Raw genomic sequence first — 24,484 nt, forward strand, 5'->3', positions numbered from 1 at the left:
ATTTTTCTTCCCTTATAAGTAACCTATGTTACCTGCCTATTTTCACAATTCATTCTTTCTCCTTGGAGTTAATGACGTTCAATAGAATGTGCCTAATACTTTCTAGTCCTGCAGGATAACCCTGTGTCGTAGGACTATTTTGCCAAAGATCACTGCTTCTAAAGCAATCCTCCTTTGCCATCACCTCCACCATCAGAGAGAGGGCTGCTCTCAGGTGTGTGCTCAATAAATATAACTATTTGGGTCTATGCCTTTTCGCTAAGCCAATGTTCCTTGATACTGTGCTGTCTTGGAATTCCCCACTCCCTGAACATCAATTAATATTAGTTTTCTTCACTTCCCTTGATAAGCAAACTTCCTGTGCCACTGGTAGCCAAGGAACACATTTGCTGGATTGTAGGGTATGAATATGTTTAGTTTTGCAAGAAGCTGTCAAACTATCTTCCGAATTGACCATACCGTGTTGCATTCCCACCAACAATAATGAGAGCTCCTTCTGTTATCCTTGTCAGCATCTGATGTTGTCAGTGATTTGGATTTGGACCATTCTAATAGATCTACAGTAGGCCAGTTGACTTTTATGGACCTCTGCTATCCTCTAAGTTGTCATAAAAGAGACTATTGGTTCAATAAGCTTGGGGTGCTCAAGGGTGGGAGGGTCTAGTTAGATTACAAGGACAGAATGGCCTTAATCATGCAAATTCCATGTCTTCATCTTATATTTGTTGAATGAATAAATGCATGAGTAACTGAATTAATGGATGGATGAATGAATGAAAACATAGCTAACGTCTACCATGTTTCCCCAAAAATAAGACCTAGCCAGACCATGAGGTCTAATGTGTCTTTTGGAGCAAAAATTAATATAAGACCCAGTATTGTATTGTATTATATTATATTACATTACATTACATTACATTACATTATATTATATTATATTATATTATACCTGGTCTTTTATTATGTTAAAATAAGACCAGGTCTTATATTATTTTTTGCTCCAAAAGACACATTAGACCTCATGGTCTGGCTAGGTCTTATTTTCGGGGAAACACGGTAGCTCTGGCCTCGAAGTCCTTTTATAATCTTCAAGGTTCCTTTCAATCCTGAGATTTTATAATATAATTTACTTCTTACTGAACAAATACAATATGTATTTTCATTGACCCATCAATGGGATGAGCCACTGCAAAAGCTTGTGCCTTTCCCATTTAAGCAAAGTTTATCACTGAGTTTCATTAAGCCTCTAAATAAGCTCTGTGGAAAAAGTCAGCTCATATAGGACTCTCAAAACAAGCCTAAATCTGCTTCCTCAAAAACCCAAGTTTGCATTTATCTTTCCAGAACTTCAGGAGCCCATATGTGAGTGTGTGTGTGTGTGTGTGTAGTAGTAGTAGTAGTAGTAGTAGTAGTAGTAGTAGTAATGCCTTTCTATATTCACTGAACTAACTGCATCTGTTTCTCTTTTGTGGCCTTTACAATTTTGAGTGTTTCTTCTATTGACTATGTCCTATGGAATTTCATATGTAGGTTGCTATGAACAGAATGTGTATGTTTCCCCAAAAATGTGTATGGTGAAACTATAATCCCCGATTTGATAGTATTTGGAAATCGGGCATTGAGAGGTAATTAGGTCATGAGAGTGGAGCCCTCCTGATGACATGGTGTCCTTATAAGAAGAGATGTGAGAGAGCTTTCTTTCTTTCTCTCTCTGACATGTGAAGACATAACAAGAAGACAGGCATCTGAAAACCAGGAAGGTGCCTCTCACTAGAACCCAACCCTGCTGGCACCCTGATCTCAGATTTCCCAGTCTCCAGAACAGTAAGAAACAAAGTTCTGTTACTTAAGACACCCAGTTTATGGTATTTTTGTTATAGCAGCCCAAACTGACCAAGACAAATGGTCTTATGTTGCAAGAATATCTCCCTTGGAGTTCAAACTCTACACTGTGCCCCTGATCCCTCAGAGCTGAGTGGGCCAGCTTGTTTTGTGTAACCTGGTGTGACAGACTCCACTGTCCCGTCCCCTTACTGCTAGAATCCTTTAATCTGACATTCCCAGAGCCTCACAATTTATAAGTCTCCAACCACCAAGATGAAGACATAGGTGACAAATGCAGAACCTCAGACATAGCTGAGAATAGGCTCCCTGTCTGCAACCTCCCTATAGTAGAATATTTGTTTTGTTGGTGGTACATGACTTTAAGTTTCCCAAAGTATTCCTAAAAATATTTGAATATGAAGTAGGTACTCTAAGGGGTAGCCTTAACTCTAAGATTAGAAAATATTCTTGTTGACTTCTCCCTCAAATTCAAAGATGTTCACATCCTAAAGGATGATGGAAAACATGAAGATGGACTAGAAATAGAGGGTAGGGTGAGATGGTCTTTTCTTGATAATTTTGGAATCTTGATAAGCTGGAATCTGGTTTCTTCGTATCTGGCCAACTGCTTCTATTATCTGTGGTGAAGTTACTATGTAGTATATCATTTTCATGTACCAACCAAGATCCTCTAGGTCTTTGGTGGTCCTGAATTCTCCATAACTCCTTTTCCTTGTCCTCCATTCTTTCTCTGATTGTTCTTCTAAAGGAACGAGAGGAAGGATAACACCTCCCTTATGGGATAGGCCCAGGCTTCTTCTATAGCACTAGTTACATTGGAAAAGTGAAAGAAGAGCAACACAAAATATTTATTTTAAGAGTTGGAAGAACCAAGATATTGAAAAGCCAGGAAGGAAAACAGGAATAGGGGAATGTTTGCCCCTTTCCAAAAATAGAAGTTTCTTTGCTTAGCACTTTAGTATACATGGGGTTTTAAGGTTCATTATTTTCTTTTTTTCCTTTTTTTTAAATTAAAGTTTATTGGAGTGACAGTTGTTAGTAAAGTTACATTGGTTTCAGGTGTACAATTCTGTAATACATCATCTATATATCACATTATGTGTTCACCACCCAGAATCAATTTACCCATATAAGAGTTTCTCCTACTTCTAGGGAGTGGATTGAAGGAGAGGGAAAATAGTAGTCGTTCTGAAACTTGTCTGCACATTAGAATCACTTGGGGGGCATGATAAACATCGATGACTGTGTCTCCCCTTTTGCCCCCAGAAATTTTGATTTAGTTGATCTGGGATATGTGCTGTGTTTTAGAATGTTTAAATCCCCAGATGATTTCCAAACAACTTTGGATATCCAGCCAGGGGTTGGGACACATCACGGTTACCTGGAATGATGGCAAAAGTACCTACATCTGAATATGTGTCCCAGACCACCTGAGTCAGAATCCAAAGATTCAAGGTTTCTGCTCTTCACGTGACATCTGTCCAAAACCTCCTAGCAGACAGTAGTGATTATAGGCCATAGCAATCTTTATTACCATGACTATTACCTGAATAAACAGGCTGTAACAAGTGCTTGGAGCTCCTTCTTTCCTTCTCTCTAGGAATCTATGCCTCACACCCACTTTTACAATCTGGACTGAACATAATTCATTGCCTAAATGCTTTCATTTAAAACTCACAGTCACCTGACTATTTTCTACTCTGTGTTCCCTCAGGATGTACATCCTCTTTGGGTACTTCTGCCCTGCCTCATTCCTAACATGCTTCACGTGTGTAAGCTCTCGCTCCAGCTTCATTGAAAGTTCCGAGGGCAAAGGCTTCACTGTGTGTTTAGTTTGGATTCCATATCACCCTTCCTCTGTTATGCAATATAACGCCTTGGCTGTTACAGAGCACAGTATAGATATCACACATCGAGAGACACAAAAATGAATTCAAGGGGTATAAATATAATTGTAAAGTAAAATAGTATATTCAGTTGTACATAATTCTGAATGAAAATTGTAAATTGGTAAGTCATGGTACAGATGGCAAATACTTAATATTGCAGGACTTCTAAAATAAATTTGCTTGTATTGTGCTTTGTATTTTATAAAGAACTTTCAAATTCACCAACCTATGTGACTGCTACCATAATCTGACTGTGAAGCAGACAAGGCCATTTTGTAGATGTGGGAAGATGTAACCTGGAGCGGAAGTGACTGGTCCAGATCCCACCTGATGCCCGATAGAACCAGGTGTAGAACTCAATCCTGTTGACTTTCAGTCCAGATAGTCCTTCCCCACTTCCTTGACTTCATCATGCCCCATTCACCACTGACTCTCACATCTGCATCTTCAGTTCTCATCTCTCTCCTAAGCCCCGCATTTCTAATTATATTTGAAAGAATTCTACCTGTATGTTCTAGCAATATATCAAACTCATTAGGCCTCAAAGGGAGCTTTAATCAGTTGATCCCATCACTTTTCTCCCAAATACTATCTTTTCTATCCTACTTAAGGACTTTGTCATTTTTCTCATCTCCCATTTTCTTCCTCTCATTCACTTTTCTTAACTTGTCACTTGTAAGGCCCTATTGATTCAGTTTCAACAATGTCTCCCATTTCTGTCTTCTAATTTCTGTGTCCACTACTGTTTTCTCATACAGGCACAATGGTAGCAGTCTGTTAAATGATTTCCTGCCCTCAATTTATTAACTTTCCAATCTTCACCTACCATTGACTCCTAATTTTAAACCACAGATTTATATATCACATTTCCTTATTCAATGATCTTCCATTTCTTACAGAAAAATTCAAAAGGCTTTTAGGGTCTTTCATTCACTGTCCATAAACTATCTTTCTAACATTAGCTCTTCATAGCTCTTTTATTCCAGACACCCAGAACTCTTCACTGTTCTCTAAACGCTTCAGATAAATTCCTTCCTATACCTTTTTACACTTTCAATGGTTAGTGATTTCTTGGCCTAAATGACCTTTTTCTCCCTGCATCCTCAACCTCCTGATTATCAAAAACCTACTCCTCCAAGAAAGTTCAAGTTAAAAAAAAATATCATTTTCAAATCTTCCAATCTCCACTTTCAGTTCTGGCTGATAATATCTATATACTTTCTTAGTACTTTAATTTGTACTTCTTTGACCACATTTAATTTTACCTTATAGCATGATTTTATATGCTGTATAATCATATATATATATATATATATATATATATATATATATATATATATATATATATACACACATACACACACACACACACACACACACACACATACACCCTGCCTAGAATAAAGCTTCTTGAGAGCAAGATCCAAATTTTGGTCACTTAGGGCTAATTGGTATTTTCCACCAATCAGTACAATCTTGGATATATATAAGAGGCTAAATAATTCCTGGATTGAATTATAGAAAGATTCATGTGTCCCACAGTGAGTTACAATTGATGACCTCTAAAGTTTTAATTTCAATATTAAATAATTATGTACAAATTTACAATGGATGACTCATTTAATTAAAAAATTTCTTAATTAGAAATGTTTCTGGGACTCACAAATTTTAATTAGTGGAAGAAATCTGCTATCACACATGCAAGACAAGTTCTCCCTTTCGTTGCTCACCTGCCCTGGCAACACATGCAATAGCCCATCAAGATTACACCTGAGTCAAATCTTAGTCAATGAGAGAAGGGCTGAATACAGGTGAAATGTGTGGAATTCTATATCTGCAATTTCAATTTTACCTTTCTATTAAAAACACTTTTCCTATTATTCAGTTATAAATCAGTTCCACAATGTAGAAACTTGTAGCTTAGCTGAAAAACTGTATTTTTGTTAAACAAAAGTGAATCAGGATTAAGTATTTTGAAAAAAAAATTGTATTAAAATCTCAAATTGTAGCATTATATATACCATTCCCTAAAAATATGTTATTTTATTTTCAATTTGGTTTATAGAGGGGAAAATATTTTTCTTTTTCTCTTCCTTGGAATTCTACTTTTCTCAAAACTTATTATAATAAGTGGAATAATAGAAATAGTAATATTTTACAAACACATATAAAGTTATTTTGATAAAGTGCCATTCTAATAGCTATTCACAACTATATACTTACTATGTAGAATTTACCTGAACAGTAAATGTGAAAAAAAAAATCAACCTATAAAATATTTGATAAAATGGAATTCCATACTATTTTTGTCACTTGCACAAGGTACTCTGATCTGTTACTGATATATAGACTTTAAAATAAATTTTGGTTTAGTACCAGATTTTGAACTATGTCAAATTTCCTCCCTCACTTGAGATATATACTTCACTTTCAGCTTTAGAAAACACTCTCATTGATATATTCTGATTCTACTGCAAAGTGTTTAAAGGATAGCTAAAAATTAATTGCTGTAAAATAATACCACTACCATAAACAATAATAAACACCTAAATGGGGTCATTTTTTTCAATGACATTTCTTGTTCTTCTGAAAGAAACAATGATAAAAATTGAATGTTACTAAATGAAAAGGGAAAAAAAAAAAAAAGTAACATTCTTGTTTTAACTTCAACTGGAACAAAGACCGAGGATTAAACAGCACTGACCCATGACAAATAGTAATTCTATTGAGCAATTATATTATGTCAAATATCATTTCTCTTGACAATTTTTATTGTATCATCAACTTATATCTGTCTTATATATTAGCAACACCATATTTAATTTTACCATAAGAATAATCTGACAAATTAGTTTTTTGGCAACCAATATACAAACCAACATGTTTGAAATGGATGGAGTGCTTTCACTGACAGCTAGTTTACCAATAGTGAAGGATTAGCCACATTTGACTAGCAATTTTGACCTGAAGGCATAGTATTTTGCAGCCAACTTTGGACATATCACAATTTCCATTTCCCAGTTCGATTATCCTTCCCCACTGAAAACACATTCAAAAGAAAAAAAGATTGAGGTAGAAAAAGGAGGCTACAGAGTCATAGTTATGACACATCATTCTTTGGGAATCCAAAAATAGTGAATCTGGCATCACTTGGGTTTGTCCATATGACCATGGATGAAAAAACAAGCAAGCAAACATGTTTTTGTCTATGAAATTCTATCAATGTCAGTCCCATGAATACTGTTGCTAGATGGGTGTTTTCTTTCTTTACCATGTGGAAAGATTTTTGTTTTTAATGCAGGTGGACCAAATTTCTCATACTAGCATAATTTTTTTCATAGCTAAATGATTCATTCTCATTGGATTATATAACAAAGTATAAGATGCTTAAGTGCTGTACTTTTAAAAACATTACATTATAAAAATTTGCAACATACACATACGAATAGAAAGTTTTAATGAATCCCCATTTACTCATTACCCTTGTTTCAAAGCAATATAAACACTTTTCTAATTTTCTTTTATTTAAACCCATCCCACTTCTTTTTTTGGAATTATTAAAGCAAACCTAAGCTACCATGCTATTTTACCTATGAACACGTTAGTATGCACGTCCACCAATAAGGGCAATTTCTTCTAACCTACTGAATCATTATCGTATCTCATAAAAATGATAATAATTTCTTAATATCATCTAATACTCAGTCTATATTCAAATTTACCTAATTGTCACAAAGATACCTGTTTACAGTTGATTGGTTTGAATCAAGATTACAACATGTTAAGAATACAAGAATGTATGAATCAAGAATACAACCATACGTTGCTGTGGAGGTTATGTTTCTTAAGTCTCTTTTGTTTATTTGTTTTCAGAGCCCCTTCCCCTTTGGTTTTAATTTTATTGATTTCTTGGGGGAAAAGTTTCATATTAAATATTTGACTGATTACTTTCGTGTGATGCCATTTATTTGTCTCACTGACACATATGTTCTCAACTGGGAGATATAAGATCACAAGGGGTAAAAGTCCAGAGTGCAAAGGTAGATGGATGTATAGTATATGGAGAGGATTAACATTTTACAGGTGGGTAAATCAGGAAAAAAATGCTTAAAAAGTCTCTGTACTGGAGATACAATGAAGAGAAAGTTGATATAATTTCTCTAATCCTAATTCCAATAAAGCAGTAGTGAGATTTAGAAAGTTAAATTCAAGTTTGATTTTGGGGGAAAGGAACAGGATAAATGATGCTGTGTGCATTCTATCAGATCCTGTTATGAGTCACATAATATTCAGATTTCCTGTTGCTAGTTGATGACAAATTTGCACAGTGGGTTCAGGAGTTTTTAGCTCTTTCCAAGTCCCATAATAATTTTTCACCTAATAGATTTAGCATACCTTGACCATTAAGCCTGCCTCCATCGTTTCATTCAGAATAAAAAAAGAACAATTTTCTACACATATCTTTCCTTCTGCCTTTATTAGCTGGAATTCTTTCCATAATGAAGAACTTGACCACATCAATGATTAGGGTACCCTGAAATATAGTGCGTAGAAGACGGGTAAGTCAAATACTTGAGTTCCTTTAGCTATGAAATTAAGAGAATAAATTCTATCAACTTCTAATGGGGACCAGTGAGGCTTTTAAAAATGTTTTCATACACTGTGAACTTATGTATTTGATATGTTTTGCTTTTAGTCCTTTCTCTTCTTGACAATTGCCTTGTATTAGGCCAAAGGAAACCTCTTCCAAAGGCTTTCGTGTTCTTTTGACATGATGCCTTTAGCCTTTGAGCACATTTTTACTTTCTGGAATAAATTGTCCCAAGCTTAGTTTGGACATTTGCTTACCAAGACCTGGAATTAGGAATCCTGGTTTCTTTTTCATTGGGAATGTTAGTTGAAAACATTACCCTAGCCACTATGTATGTTATATATGGATTTTCATTCTAGGCCTTTATCTTGGACAGAGCTACAAAATACATTCTTTTTGTTTAAAGATAGAAACACACCCAAAGTTCATGCTCGTATTTTGGATTCAAGTTTAAGATAATAGATACTGGCTACCTTTTCTGTTTGTATTACTTTGTGTATTTTCTGTAACTCAAAAATCTTTATTTCTAATGATATTAAAACAACTATTCATTTGCTCTATCTATCTATCTATCTATCTATCTATCTATCTATCTATCTATCTATCTATCCCTATCTATCATCTATCACCTACCTGTTTTGAAATAACGAAGCCAAAATTATAGTCAACAATAAGTCTAACAAATGTAGTTTAACATATTATTTGTTTGGTCCTCTTAAATTCCAATTAGATTATGCTTCACAAGGGCTCAACCAATAAATACGATTTTAATGTCAGTAGTCATAATTCCCATGTTAGTGTAATTATGATAGCAATATGTTGCAGTTGAATTCATTTCTTTTAGTTTGTTTTCAATTTTTAGGAATTCTTTTGACTTTGCCTTTTTAAAATAATTGCACCTAATATTTACATGGTTTCAAAATCAAAACAATGTAACAAGGTACATTCACAGGTGTTGGTTTCTATCTCTTTTATCCTCCTTTCTACCTTCCTCTATAGGTAATTATTTTGATTAGTTTTTAGTTTATTTATCTCTTGCTTTTTTTGAACATATAAGCACATATGTATATATGTATATTCATATGTCTTCCACTTTCTTACACAAAATGTATGGTATTTTAATGTGTTCTGTATCTTCCATTTCCCGTAACAATTTATCCTGGAGATCACTCCATGTCACCAAATAGTGATCATTCTTTTTCTTTCTTTCTCTCTCTCTCTCTCTCTCTCTCTCTCTCTCTCTCTCTCTCTCTCTCTCTCTCCCTTCCTTTCTTTTGTTTCATACTGTAGCATTATATAGATCTATTGTTTACTCAATCAGTTTCCTATGGATGGACATGTTTCTAGCCTTTTGTTACTATAAAAAATGTCACAACAAATAGTCTTTGTATACAAGAGTCTGTTTTTCCAATGAAACTTCAGGATAAATTCCTAAAAGTAAAGCTTCTTGTTTACAGTGTACTACACACAAAATTGCCAAATTCCCCACCCATAATATATGAGTGTGTGCTTCTCCATGGCCTTATTGACAGAGTATATTGTAAAACTTTTTATTATTTTTGTCAATCTGACAAGTGAGAAATGACAGCTTAGTGTAGTTTTAATCTGCATTTCTCATATTACAGTGAGGATGAGCACCTTTCCATATGTTCAAGGACCATTTGCATTTATTTTTCTGTCAATTATCTGTTCACATTTTTTGCCCATTTTCAATTGAACTTTTGGATTTTTTCTTCTGTTCATAGGAAGTGCTAAAATTTCGAATCCTACTTTGGACCCAAAGTGGCTCTGGGCAAGTTACCTTGTCTACGCTCACTAAAAATGGTGGTGGCCATTGGGAATGTACAAACTGCTAGGTTGAGAAATTGATTCACAATAAAATAAATAATTTCACTTTTATAATTACTTACTTGTCATTGCAGTGGTGTTAGGTAACACTCAGACCATCATTTTATCTACTTTAGCAGTGAAAGAAACTGCAAACGGAAATCTAGCTGAAGTATCCCTCCATGAAAAACTGATGATATAACAATATATTAGTTTTTAACCTTTGGAATATATTATTTTTTAACCTTCCCCATGTAAGTGAGGAAAGACAATCAATACCTTCATTTCACATCAAATCTTCACATACAGAACCTAATTTATGAATGTAAATCACTTGGGGAATACAGTGCAACAGTAATGTAAAATAAGAATGCATTTGATTGTATGATATAGGAAACACAGATGTAGGGACCTAAATTAAACAATTCCATAACCATAATTATAGCTTCCCAAACAAATGCTATTTATTAGATAACTCCAACTTTTTGTTATAATAAAGCCAAACTTTCTTCTTTGCCCTCAGGAGGACACAAATGACAAGACTCCTGACCTCCAACCAATTGGATCCATTAGTATGGCTGTGCCCTGAAAGCATACCAAGGAGACAGGAGGCAAAGCAAGAATGACTGAAGCTGAGGAAAAAGTCCATTATGTCAACTAAGAGGAGAGAGCAGTGGGTATGTATGAACTAGATTTTTAAGATAGATTCATTTCATCTTAAAAAGTAAGTGAAAAAGATGAAAATGAGCATCATGTGTAACCTAGATACAGTCAATTACAGACTATTTTGTATTTCATTTTCCTACTTTGTTGTGAACTGACCTAAACTCACCTGGTTATTCAAACTCATTTGATTATGTTTTAGTATATCTTGAAAGTCACAGAGAGTTCGAAGTAGGGGAAGGGTTAAGGTTAGCTACTCCCCACAACTTGCTACCAGGTTTATAATAATTGTCACATACACAGATATTTCTTAATAACAAACAGTCACACAGTGTGTCTCACAAGTTTGACGTCTACGTCATCTCAGAGAAGCTCTGAAAACCACTTGCACAAAAGTTTACCTAAGACAAATGCAATGCTATTCTAGCAGCAGAATTAGCAAACCCTTGGTCAAAGTCAAAGGACTAAGAGTCTTCTGACCTAGCAGCACGCAAGAAAGCTCAAAGAGAAGTCCACGATGCCACCCCTAAAGGCATAAGTAGGCACCCAAGGATTTTTATGATTTGCCCATGCAATGATGGAGAAGTGTCTACAAGATTCCAGCAAAGGCATTTATAATGCATAACATTAATTTTGCTAATACCATTTATAATACACTTTATCCAAATTAATAAGCCACCGATATCACCCTTGAAAACCTGTTTATCAGGCTGTACACAAATTAGCAAAGCCTCTGGTCTTGAAGAAAGATAAAAATACTCAAAGTACTTTTAATAGCTACCTCTGGATAGGGGTTTTCTTTCTGGTTAAATGCTCAGTGATTACTATAGGCATAGGATTTCCTGATTATACAATTGCTTGAATCTTGAGTAGAACTTAAGCATTGCCTCACTGCTTATGATGAACTATTTTGAAGTATATTACCAATATTACAATTATTTTATGAAGAAGATAAGGTAATGCTTCTTCATTGTTCTTTGATTCTAATTTTAAAGGAAATTTAAAAATCATCACATTCAACAGTGATATTTTTGTCTTGAGAATAAATCATAAAATTTCATAGTAATATGTTTGTATTGAGAATAAGAATGTTGAAGGAGTTCAGGGTTTACTTCCCAAGGCCTCTACTCCAATTTCTTTTCAACTGCAATTCCCTCTCATGATAAGTTTCTGATTAGAAACACATAAAAATGGCAACAAGTCTTCAACCATTATTTAAAAGAAGTACTTGTTAAGTGTATAAGCAAAAATTCAACCTGCCTTAATTGTCTCAAATCAGAAGACAATTTGATTTATTCAATCCCAGGCATTGAGCGTGATAGGTGTAATAGCCCCAAGTAAGTATGTTTATATGTGCTGAGATCAAGAGGTGATGGAGGCAAGAAGAGGGCAAGAGAGCCTTAGGAAATCCTGCTCTGGGCTTTGCCAGAGAAGATTTCATTCCTTCTATTAGTTTTTCTGCTCAACTGCCCTTCGTGTTGTGCCTGAGGATTTTTAAAGTGCAGGGAGGTTGTTAAAGGCCAAAGACTAAAGTGTTGTGTGGGAATAACCAGTTGAAGTTGACCAAGATTATAAAGTAATTTGCAAAGCTATTTGCTTCTACACAGAGCATTTAAGTGTTAGAATATCATGCCACTACAAAAGAATTATCTAAAATGAGGTAATATGCTGTATTGCACTGTACAGGCTATAAGCAATTATGGAGGGATATACTTTCTTCACTTGTATTAATAAGGCTGAGCAGAATATAAAGAAATAAAAGCCTGGAGTATATAACAACTCCTGAGGCAAATTGAAAGAAATTATGAAAGCATTCATTGTATTATTGAAACAAAGCAAAATGAAATACATTGTGACAACATGATATAAATCACAGGATAATATCACATCTTAATAACCAATGCTGAGCAGGAGAGAGACTTCTCTGTTGATTTACTGTGTAGAAAATGTGACATGACAGAAGACCCTTCACCAGCCAAATCTTTACACACTAGGGCTGTCAGTTATGCTTTCCTTTCGAGTACGTGACTGAGAAGTCATCTGGAGCCGAACGGACACGGGCTGAACAAAGGATGGTCAACGATTCTTCTTACCTGTCCCTGCTCCCCTGAGTCAATGCGCTGATCCCTCCACTATCCTGAAATAAAATCCCAATGTCAGTGTTTTATTCAGTAATATACACTTACAGCTAATTACCATGTGCCAAAACAAGGCTGTAGAAAGGATAACGTATTAGCAATAACTTGTGTCTAACAATATAATTGCATCTGGAATAATGAAATGTTCATTTTAGTATTAAAATTAATAATGTCATCAATGCCATTAATAATTAAGGATTCTTTTTATAACATCACATCATTAATAACAACTCATTATGAAAAATTCGATTAATATCAACAATAATAAAAATAATATCACATTGTCTTTCTATAGTTGCAATTTTGCAAGGATAATGAAAATGCTGTACACACATTGGACTAGACCCTACTGTGTCTGAGGACAGCAGTCCTGGAAATATATTACACTTTTAGATAAATAAAGTATCTTTTTGTTTTCCAAGATAGTAATTTGCGAGGGGAAATTTTTATCTCAGAAAGCACATGAAAATTCTGTTTAAAATTGTCTATTTCTATGCTTACAGGGAAGAGCGGATGGGATTAGGGGCAGTGCACAATAGCTTTTACTGTACTAGTTCTTAGTTTAGTATTAATCTACTTCTTCATTTGGGGATGGGTGCATAGACATTCGTTTTTGCTTCATAACTTTAATATTTGTTACATATAACTTTTTTTTAAAGATTTTATTGGGGAAGGGGGACAGGACTTTATTGGGGAACAGTGTGTACTTCCAGGACTTTTTTCCAAGTCAAGTTGTTGTCCTTTCAATCTTAGTTGTGGAGGGCACAGCTCAGCTCCAGGTCCAGTTGCCATTTCTAGTTGCAGGGGGCACAGCCCACCATCCCTCGCGGGAGTCAAACCGGCAATCTTGTGGTTGAGAGGACGCGCTCCAACCAACTGAGCCATCTGGGACGCAGCTCAGCTCAAGGTGCCGTGTTCAATCTTAGTTGCAGGGGGCGCTGCCCACCATCCCTTGCGGGACTCAGGAATTGAACTGATAACCTCGTGATTGAGAGCCCACTGGCCCATGTGGGAATCAAACCGGCAGCCTTCAGAGTTAGGAGCCTGGAGCTCTAACCGCCTGAACCACCGGACCTGCCCCATCTAACATTTTTAAAGCATGTAATATTACATAACATTTTTTATAGTCTACCTTCCTATCTTTCCGTGGAACCAAATCTCAGCTATTCAATACATGTAATTTTCTACTTATCCAAATGTTCTCTGTCTTCACACTATATTTTAATATGTAAAAATACCTGTAGATCAGGTATAAGTAAATGATAGCCAGTGGGCCAAATCTGTCTGCCAAAGCCTGTCTTTTGTAAATAAAGACAGGCTTCGTCTGTCTTTGAAGCATAGCCACAAATATTTGTTTATATAGTAATACCTACCTATGGCTGCATTCGTCCTACAACAATAGAGCTGAGTAGTAGTAACAGAGACCATACGGCCTGCAAAGCCAAAATATTTACTGACTGGCCCTTCATAGAAAAAGCTATTAACCTCTACTCTAGATGATAGACAGAAAGCAATTTTGACCCTTATTCAAACATGGATAAGGAAAATAAAAAGAGAGAAGAAAATAACATATCCTTAAGAACTGTTATTGTCATATTTTATATTTCACCATGATATTATAATAGTAAACTATAGTTGCATTATTCATTGTTATTTGTTGTTTGAATGAGTAGTACTGTATAACTTAAAATCAAGGCTGAGAACAGAAATACTTCGGTAAAAGTATGTTGAAACAGTAAAAGAGTATAAGTTTTGTTTTAGGATTACAAAGGATATATCTTAAAATAATATTAATAATTAATTATTGTCATTACTTACTTATCAACATTTTCCATTGTTATTTATTCATATTAAACCATGAGAATAAGAGAAAACACCAAGATACTTTGTACATCCACTATTTTACTACTTTTTATCATGAAAACTTTCAAACATAAGCAAAAGTTGACAGAAAAGTTAAATAAATCCTCATGTACAGTCTCTATCAACCTTCAGCAATATTCAACTCATGGCCAATCTTATTTAATCTACCTTGCAATCTCTGTCTTCTCTGATATTATTTTGAAACAACTCATATTATTTAATCTTTAAATCTCTCAATAAGCATTCCTAAAACTTATAGGCCTTTTATTTAACTGCAATACCATTATTATAATACCTAAAATTAACAATAATTCCTTAATATTATAATATATTCAGTTTGGGTTCAAATTTCAAATTATCTCATGAGTTACCTTTCTCCCTTCCTTTTCTTCCTTCTTCCTTTCTTTCCTTCCTTCCTTCCTTCCTTCCTTCCTTCCTTCCTTCCTTCCTTCCTTCCTCCCTCTCCTCTTTCTCCTCTCTCTCTCTCTCTCTCTCTCTCTCTCCCCCCTCTGTTTATTTATTTAAATCAGGATCTAAATACGGTCTACAAGTTTTTACATCCAGTTTGCAGATTCACAGGGCATGTACTTATTTTGCTTTTTATTTATAGACTTTTTTTTTTTTAGTATATACAGAGACAAAGAGTGGGTAATACTAGTACAGCACAAAGGCTTCTATGGAGACAAGAGTAGGAAAAAGCAGGTATAGCATTACCAAATAACCTCTACGTCATAGTTACTCCAAACCCTCAGGTCTGCAAGATGACAATCTAGGTAAAAGTATGATCCCAATGCTGCTTTTTCCTAAGAGCTTAAAGTCATCCCCAATTAATGGCATTAGTTGGTGCCAGGCAACAAAGGGGGGTTATCAACACAGGTTCTGTGGAATCTGGGGTTTTCCTCTCTGGACTCATCCATCTCCTCAAATTCATGTGGGATGGAGACTAAACCCTTCGCCACTCACCAAATCACTGTCAGGAACAGGTAATCCTGGGTCAAAATAGCCACATAACTGAGGAGTGCAACTATTTCAACAAGAAAACAAGAAAACAAAGGTGACAGTATGCCATATTTGAAGCAGAATTATCAAATCAGATAGACCAATAATATAAAAAAAGCATTAAAAATATAGTTAAGGATATAAGAAAATTTTTGAGCAATCTGAAGCAAAACCAAGACATGAAAAAAAAAAAAGAACTAAGTGGAAAAATATGAATGAGATAATAGATTTGAAAAAGATAATAAAGAACATCTATTAGATGTAGAATGAATGAGTGAGTTGTAAGACCAAATTGAAGAACTCTCTCAGAAAGCAGCAGGAATGCGTAAGGATACTAAAATACAAATGACAACAATAAGAATAAAACTACAACATCAGAGGAGATATTTGAAAAACAAAAAGTTTTCCACAATAAAGCTGGATAAATGACTTCAAATACAGTGTGTTTCTCTTGCTAAAGAGTAGAAATAATTAAACAAATCTATAGTCAGAGACCTTACAGTAATATAAAGAACATCAAAGAAAAACAAAATTTTAAAAAGCTTCCAGAAAGAGCAGATTACCTGCATAAGAACAACAATCATAATCTCATCAAATCTATTAAAGCAACAGTGGATACAAAAGAACAAGAAGTCATATTTTCAAACTATTTAAGGAAAAGAAATTTTGAACCTAGAATTTTACATACAGCCAAAGGTCAGTGAAGATTTCCTCTGGTAAAAACAAACAAACTGTCAATGTTCACAGTTTCAGCATTGAGTATAAAGACTAATATCAAAAACATAAATGTAGTAAGAACTGAAAAGAAGACAAAAAAAACGAAAAGAAAAAAAAACACCTAGAAGGATACTTCCAGATAAACAAAATTAATGATAATCAAATGCCTTGTAACAATATATTACTATCTTTTTTTGAATGCCTGAACAGAAGAAATGGAAAAAATCAGAGTGGCTCTACAACAACCTAGGACCAAAAATTTTTAGAAATACCAAGATCTTTGTGGATGTAGTGATAAAGGGAGAACAATGGGGCAGGAAAGCATGACAAAGTAAATATCTGGTTTGGGAGGGTAAATAGAATATGTTTAAGAAATTAATAGGAATAAGTAAATATGAGTATAAGTCCCAAGATAAGGACAATCACCATAAGAACAAAAATCAATACAGTTTTTTAAAAAGATGAATAAAAAAAACAATGCGCCCAAAGTTAATTTTACAAATGAAAACAATGTATGTATATACATTAGGAATAGAGACAGTGGAAATGTAATGGCTGTATGCGATGTCAGAGGGGTGGTAGATTGTGGGGAGGAGGGTTATCACTGTGTGAGGGATATAAATGATAAATGTCTATTACATTGTTTTGTACACCTGAACTAAAAAAAAATAAATAAATAAAGTGTCTTGCATGAAGCAGTGTCAATAAGGAGCCATAGAATCACCATAATTTTTCTTTTGTTTAAAAATTAAAACAGATGTTCCTTAAAATTCAGTTATCCAAATTTACTGGTGTGAATTTTATTTGCAGCATATCAATATCTAAAACAATAAGTCCCCTGAATATAAATTAAACAGTTTATGATCCTATAACAGTTTGACAAGTGAATGCTAGGGAAAAAACAATACAACAAACAAACAAACAAAAAGTAACCTGTTTTCTGATCGAGAGAATGAACTGAGCAATTCTCAATGGCTTATGATGATGAATAATGCTTAAAAACAAAGTCAGTTTCTATATGAGAGTGAATTTTAATCCCTGGGCTAAAGGGCACTGACATTTTGCTACCAAAAACCACATTATATAGGGCTTTTCAAGAACCCGAGAGGTTTTGCTTTACATTTACAAATCCGTGGAAAGCAAACTGCAGGTATGTCTGGTGCCTCTGTGGGTGAATGCTTTCAGGATATTCATTTTATTAGGAGGTAAAGGATCCTTAGTTCTAATCTTGGTAGTGCTTAATTTTGCCCCAGTTTTCCCATCTTCTAAGTAATGTTTGACCCTTGCATTTGAGATGAAACAAACTCATTTCCCAGGATGAGTTCATTTCATGAATGAAGGCTGCCATAAGTAGAGTTTTGCTCTGTGAATCAGTATAATAGCCGATGCAAAAATCTGAGCTGAGGGATACAAACATCATTCCTTTACTGAGCAATGTCTTTTTGAAAGGTCTGTATGTGAAATTGGTAAAATAAGTTATTTAGATTTTGGTCATTTGGGTAGAGGGCAGCTAGCGAGCTATCAAGGGAAAGCTGGTAGAGAATGGAAGTATCTCCTTCCACAGTTGATAGGGGAGAGTAACAGAGTCCTTGCTATGCAGTTAAGCTGAAATCTTGACACTGTTGATATGTGGCCCTTCTGAATCTGTTTTCTCATCTCTAAAATAAAGAGAATAGCACCTACCTGGAAAAGTTAGTGCCAGAATTTTTAAAAGATAAAATATAGGAAGCAACTGGCACATCGTAAGCATAAAACATATTAATTGCCTTTCCCTTTTCCTTATTATGCGTTCTGTTTCCCAAGACAAAAGGGTATGGAAGCTTCAAGTCCAGCTCTTCTTTTTCATCTTCTTGTAGAAATCATAAGGGTCTAGAAATAACTCCTTGAATTAATGTCAGAAGCTACTATTCCTCTGTACCCAGAAAATTGGCATGTCCAAATAAGAAGTGGTGGTCAGGAGCAATGCTTAAGAAAAGATACAGGTAGAGAAATTGATGATTAAATTTTTTCACCTGAGTATAATATATTGGACCATGAGTCAAGCATGTCCTTGTTCTGCTCATTTCTTGGACCTCTCAGATAATGTTCCCATTTCTCTTATTCCAGGGATAGAAGCTCCTCCCCTACGCTGCTCTTGCCTCCACCAAGGCCTGTCATGACCTCCTCAACCTGAGGAGTCCCTGTCAATCTACTCTACAGAAGGTGCTGGTCTCGGATTGGCTCCTATTCCTGTATCTGATAATTGAGCAAGACAATGACTTAGCCTCCTTCAGGGCTTGATATTTGCTCCAAATTTGTATAGATGACCTTCCAGACTCACTTAAAGGAACAAGATTGCCCCAGGAAAAGGAGGATTTGATGTTCAAGCTATCTGGGTAACTATTGTAAAAATAGCAAGTAATACACATGGAATAGATATATTTTATTGACCCATGAGCTGCAGTTTGCTTGAAAAGGCTTATTGTGATTGTCCGTAATAACTTCATTTTTTGTAGTGCAAATATATCTAATTTATTCACTTGGCTGATTTTTTTTTTTAAAGAAAGCTTTTTTGTAAAAGAAATAAAGCTGTATATTTAATCCATACCCATGAGGGGAAGCAGAGTTTGACACCCGAAAATATGCCTTTGATTGTTACTGATTATTTTAAGCTGGTTATTTTTAAGAAATGAAAGACTCAGGAAAACAAACAAAAACCCCCAAACAAACAAACAAAACCTTTGACCCTCCCACTAACTGCCTAAAAGAATTTAGATAGAGGACCTGCTCCAGGACTGGAGCTATCATCATAGATAACTATAGTTGAGTACGAAATGGTGTGTGATAGACAGGAAAGAACTTAGCAAGGCCAATTTTATCAGAGTCTTCTCTGTCCCACTGTTAAAGATGACCCAACAAACATTTATTTACCAAACATGTGCATTTCCATTTCACTGTGAATTGGCTTCCTGCCCTTTGAAGCCAAAACTATGTCCCACCCCTTTCTCATTAGCTCAAGATGGCATTTAAGCCTCAACTGAACTGCCTGATTTGCCTTCAGGTCTCATATTCTTATAGGACCCCCATATGTACTTATGTAATAAATAATAAAGTTCATTATTTTCTCCTTTTAATCAGTCTCATGTCAGTCAGAAGAATTCAGAAGGGTAGAAGGATAATCGTTTTTCCTCCCTTATACCCACAACAAAATTTGCTATAGATGGAAGATCTACATATAAAGTAATAAAAACACAGTATTATTAAAAGAAACTATATTAGCATAAGCTTACATTCTTGGGGGAGGGCCTTCTGAAGCCAAACACAGAATGAAGATGACATGAATATACTGATGAGCTCAGCTATTCAACAGACCAATGGCAAATAAACATATAATTAAAGGACAAGCAACAGGAAACAAAATATTTTCACGTATATAACAAGGATCAGGGAAGAGTATAAACCTAGTTTATGTGCGAAGGTCTTCAAAGAGGGTAATGGCTTTAACAGAACTGAACATTGTAAATATTACAAAAGTCATAATCAAATGAAATTTTTTCTTTATGAAAATTTCACCAAATTTTTTAATTATGATAGATATTAGATACATAAATGAATAAAAAAGTAACGTTCCAAATGCATACAAAATTAAAGCATTTACAGGTTAATACTTGTTAGCATAATTATTTGTTATCATAACATAACATAAATATGATATATTAACATATTTAATGTAACTATAATTCTATCTAACAAACACAATAAAAACTGCAAATTGTACAACAATGTTTCCAAGTGCTTAATGTGCTTTAAAACAGAAGCTAAAAAATTAGCCTCTGATAAACCCTTGGAGCCAAAGCATTCATTGACAAAAAATACTAGTAGCTACTGTGTAATAACATTATGAGGTTTAAATACTAAAATGATAAAAAGTAATCTCTGCAAAGTCCTTAGTATAGGGCCTGGTTGGTAGAGTTAAATGTCAGCTATTAGCACCCTTAACGCAGTTAAGACGGAGAACGCAATCTGGAAGCTCTCCGTGGTACTGACCCAAACAGTTACAGAAAGTTCCAAGAGAAAAATTATGTGGTTGAAGTTGAAAATACATTTCAAATTAGTTTGAGATAGCTGTGATGTTAGAAAATCTTTGGCTGTACAAAAAGATTCATGGGATAGAATTACATGGTAAGGTAGGTGAATTATAACAATTTCTTTGTATTTACTTAAGCTTTTCCATTTTATTCTATCTGGATGTATTTAGAATGTTGGCAAAATTTTACTGGTTCGGATAGCTCCAGCTCGCAGTGGCAGGTTCAGCAAGATGGCTGACAGAGCTGCACTTCTTGTAGGCTCTGTTGCCTAAATTCTAATACAGAGTCCTAAGAGTTTAATACATGTGTATATGGTTATGCATTTCTTTATAGGACAATTTTTAAACAGTAACTTGAAATACTTAAATATAAATGCTCATAGAGGCAGTTTGACTATTTTTGTACAGATAAAAATAATGCTGTTTATTTTTTTTTTGTAGGAAACAGAAAGATAATCCTTTTTTTAGAGTTCAATCAAAAGGAAAGGACACAAGTTCTCATTGTTTAAGAATAAAATACTCACAAGAAAGGGGAAATACTTGTTTCTACTAGATACTCAACCTGTACCAATATACATTTAAATAGCCACTTTCCTTGGTATCCAGTCCTTGAAATATCCATTTAAATAGCTTTTGGCTATGACTACCTAGTTTTAAAAATAGTTCTGTTTTCAGTGTCAAACATTCGGTGTCCATTTGCTACACTTAAAAAAAAAAATGCAGGCAATGTTGTGTCTTTTGAGATACAGTAACATGACAGAAAGTGACAAATGGGGGAATGTGTCACAATGAAGCATGATATATTATAGCACAGTGATATGCTGATACTCAAAGAATCCATAATATGCATCTTTCTTTTTATTTGCTGCTACAGCAGAGGAGATTATTCTTATAGATTAAGGGACTACTGTCACATCTTAGGTAACAAAGTAAATATATTTCACTACATTAATATTTCTCTATAAGACTGTCATGTGCTTTTTTCTGTATTTCCTTTCTATTAATTTCAGATTAGCAGTAGATGCATTTATAAATAGAAATCTATTCCTTATGCCTGACTTATCCAGTGGCAACACAGTATTTTGAGTCTGAATACGAAGTCATTAATAAGGGAAAAACATTAATGTCAACAATGGACACAAGTGTGACTGAATAAAAAGAATAGGTTTAAACACAATGGTATTTTGATGATCTTCACAGGATCCTTCATAGAAAAAATACAATGTATAAAATCTCTAATTTTAAACAGAAAATTATCCGGATCTTAAAATATATTTTTAAAGAAAAATTATATTGTCTCTTTATGTGCCCAGGTTTAATAGATTGTACATGTTGGTTATTGTTCCAAATAACAGCAACTAGTAACATCTTTAATTTTCAGTAAAGATAGCTTACCATCAGCTTTTTAATCGACAACTAAGAACCCTTGGCTTTTTTCTTTTTTTTCTGAAGAGGTATGCATTTTGTCCTGTTTCTCAGAAAATTGCTGAGGTATGTTTTGAAGCCAAAAGAAACTATAGTCTGTGTTATTAGGCATTAGTGATCATAATATATATTAATGCCAAAATAACATGCATGGTGAATACAAATGCAATATTAATGTAAGCTGAAAAAAGGCAGCAATTTTATGCTAAAAGTAAAGTTCTGTTAAGATGTTTTTCTCCCTATCATATTCTCTTTCTGTTCATTTTATTTATTTCTTCCATTCTTTTCTCCTATTTATAATCAGTAAAGGATACGTACTGGCTAATTTTCACAGTACCATCTCATAACTACTAGAGAGTGGCTTAAAATCAAAAGTCTGTTCTCTATATGAAAAGGTTATATAAGTGAATTTAAATAATCATCCTGAAGGACTTCACTGAGTATATTATATACAACTTTTCTAAGACATGACGACTCATGTACAGTTAAGTTGATTCTCTTGTCCTTGCCTATTTATATTAACCTCTGTATATGCAAAGGTAAGTTCATAAAAAACAAAATAGCATATGAATTTTATTTACACAAGTCAAAAAATACAAATAACTCATTTGTGAAGCAATCACATGAGTTATTCCATTTCTGCTTACATATAGAAATCAGTAACAAAAGAGGAATCAAATCTTTTCTGTACAATCAAGTTTCCTAGACTTATAAATGTTTTTAATACTTCTCTGCAGCAAAGGAACATCAATTCAAAATAAAAAATGTTTTGGTATTATGAACATTGTTTTAAGTATGAAACTCAACTTTTTTGCATGTAATGAATTCAATTTTTAAAAAATTTCAAATTTAAGTTTTTACATTCATTAAGAAGAATATTTAGTCATAGAAAATACTTTTTTGAGGTAAAAATGCCATTTTGCTCCAGTAGAAGAGTATAGAAGCATTAACTATACAGAATGTTACATTTTTTGGAGAAGAAAGGCACTTGATTTTATATATAGTCCCTTAGAGTTGACTTTTTTTAGCAAAGGTCTATTGACCAAACTCTCCCTAAGATATAAACTCAGAACTATTTCAGAATTACTAAATATTTGGGAATAGATATACATACTGGTTGGTAAAGTTTATAAGCCATAGCATAACATTATAAAAACAAATGATCAAAATAGTCTAACAATTATTATCTTCAAGGATACAATTCTTATGTAAAAATGTATAATTTGTTAGAGAATGTTACTATTCCCAGTTATATAAAAAGGTAAAAAATGGCCAGCTTTTAACTTAAAAATATAACAGCTTTTATTTAAAAAATATAACAAAGCTTTTATTGTTTGGAAGAACAACATTATGTATGTGATCATAAATATTTCCATTTCCATGGACATACTATGTCTAAATCACTTGACATCAGCAACAATTCCAGTCCATTACAACCATATCTGTTCCCTAGAAAAATGTACCTTATCACATGAAATAAATTAATTCTTCTGTAATACCCATAGATAAAGAAAAAAATAAAGCTACTTTTTCTCTAGGTATTTAAATTTTGTCTTTAAATTTGCTTTATCCAATCTCCAGATTAATTGCAAACTAAAACTTATCATTAAAACAGTAGCATCCCAATAAAGGAGTAGTCTAGGCAGTATGTGATGGATTAATGTCACATATTGAATTACATTAAATAGTATCATTGAGTGTCTTTAAGGGCATGGTTCATTGTGAGATAAAGAAACCTTTTATTTTTAAAATCATAAACCTTTCCACAATCTCATATTTCTGATCTTGATTTATATCTGACTTCTTTATATAACTCATGGTACATAAAATGCCACATAAGACCAAATTCTGTTGCCTTAGGGGGGGGAAAAAAACCCAGTACTACTATATCCATAAACAGACAATAGATAGGTTTATAGAACATCTAATACCTCCAACAGAATAGCATTTGGTAAATGCAAATAAGTCAAAATTATAATAATTTAATATTCATTAAAATGTTTAGAAAGAATTAGAGAAATTGCATGGAGTTTTGTCTCTCTTATTTCCAGCCTTCAGTTCAGCTGTAATGGTAAATAAAAAGTATTTTGCAATTCAAATTTAGTATTTTCTCAAGTTTCAGCGACTACAATAGCAGCCTAGGCCTCTCTTTTATTCTTCTTAGTTATCTCATTGGTATCCTTCCTTCCCACACAGGTAGTTCTCATCAGTTTACTGCTTTACATAGGATTTAGAGTCAGTGGTATGCTGGTAAAGTTTAACAATCAACTCTCCAGAAGAAGGAAAAAAAAGGCTTATTATAGTGTTTGCTGATTTCTTTGTTGAACTTACTGCCCACCTTGGCTAATTTCTAGCTACTGATATAAATGTCATTGAATGAGGAGTTAAGAGGTGATTCCAGTAGCACACCATTATAGAGTATTTTCACCATATTTATACAATAGTTTTAAATAACATCAAG

General features: G+C 34.0%; 1 long non-coding RNA gene across 3 annotated transcripts in view; it reads right to left on the minus strand.

Moving 5' to 3' along the window:
* Positions 1 to 24,484, minus strand: part of LOC109453591 (uncharacterized) — an 876,632-nt gene that overhangs the window by 108,887 nt on the left and 743,261 nt on the right. For 2 of the 3 annotated variants that reach the window (XR_012496692.2, XR_012496688.2), the window contains one exon: positions 12,909 to 12,952. This is a non-coding gene — a long non-coding RNA (uncharacterized LOC109453591). Of the gene's footprint in view, positions 1 to 12,151; positions 12,953 to 24,484 lie in introns of those variants that run through there. The other variant, XR_012496689.2, reaches the window with a different exon arrangement.

Source organism: Rhinolophus sinicus, chromosome 2 (assembly GCF_057876585.1).
Source record: "Rhinolophus sinicus isolate RSI-liver-muscle chromosome 2, RSI-T2T, whole genome shotgun sequence".
NCBI lineage: Eukaryota > Metazoa > Chordata > Mammalia > Chiroptera > Rhinolophidae > Rhinolophus > Rhinolophus sinicus.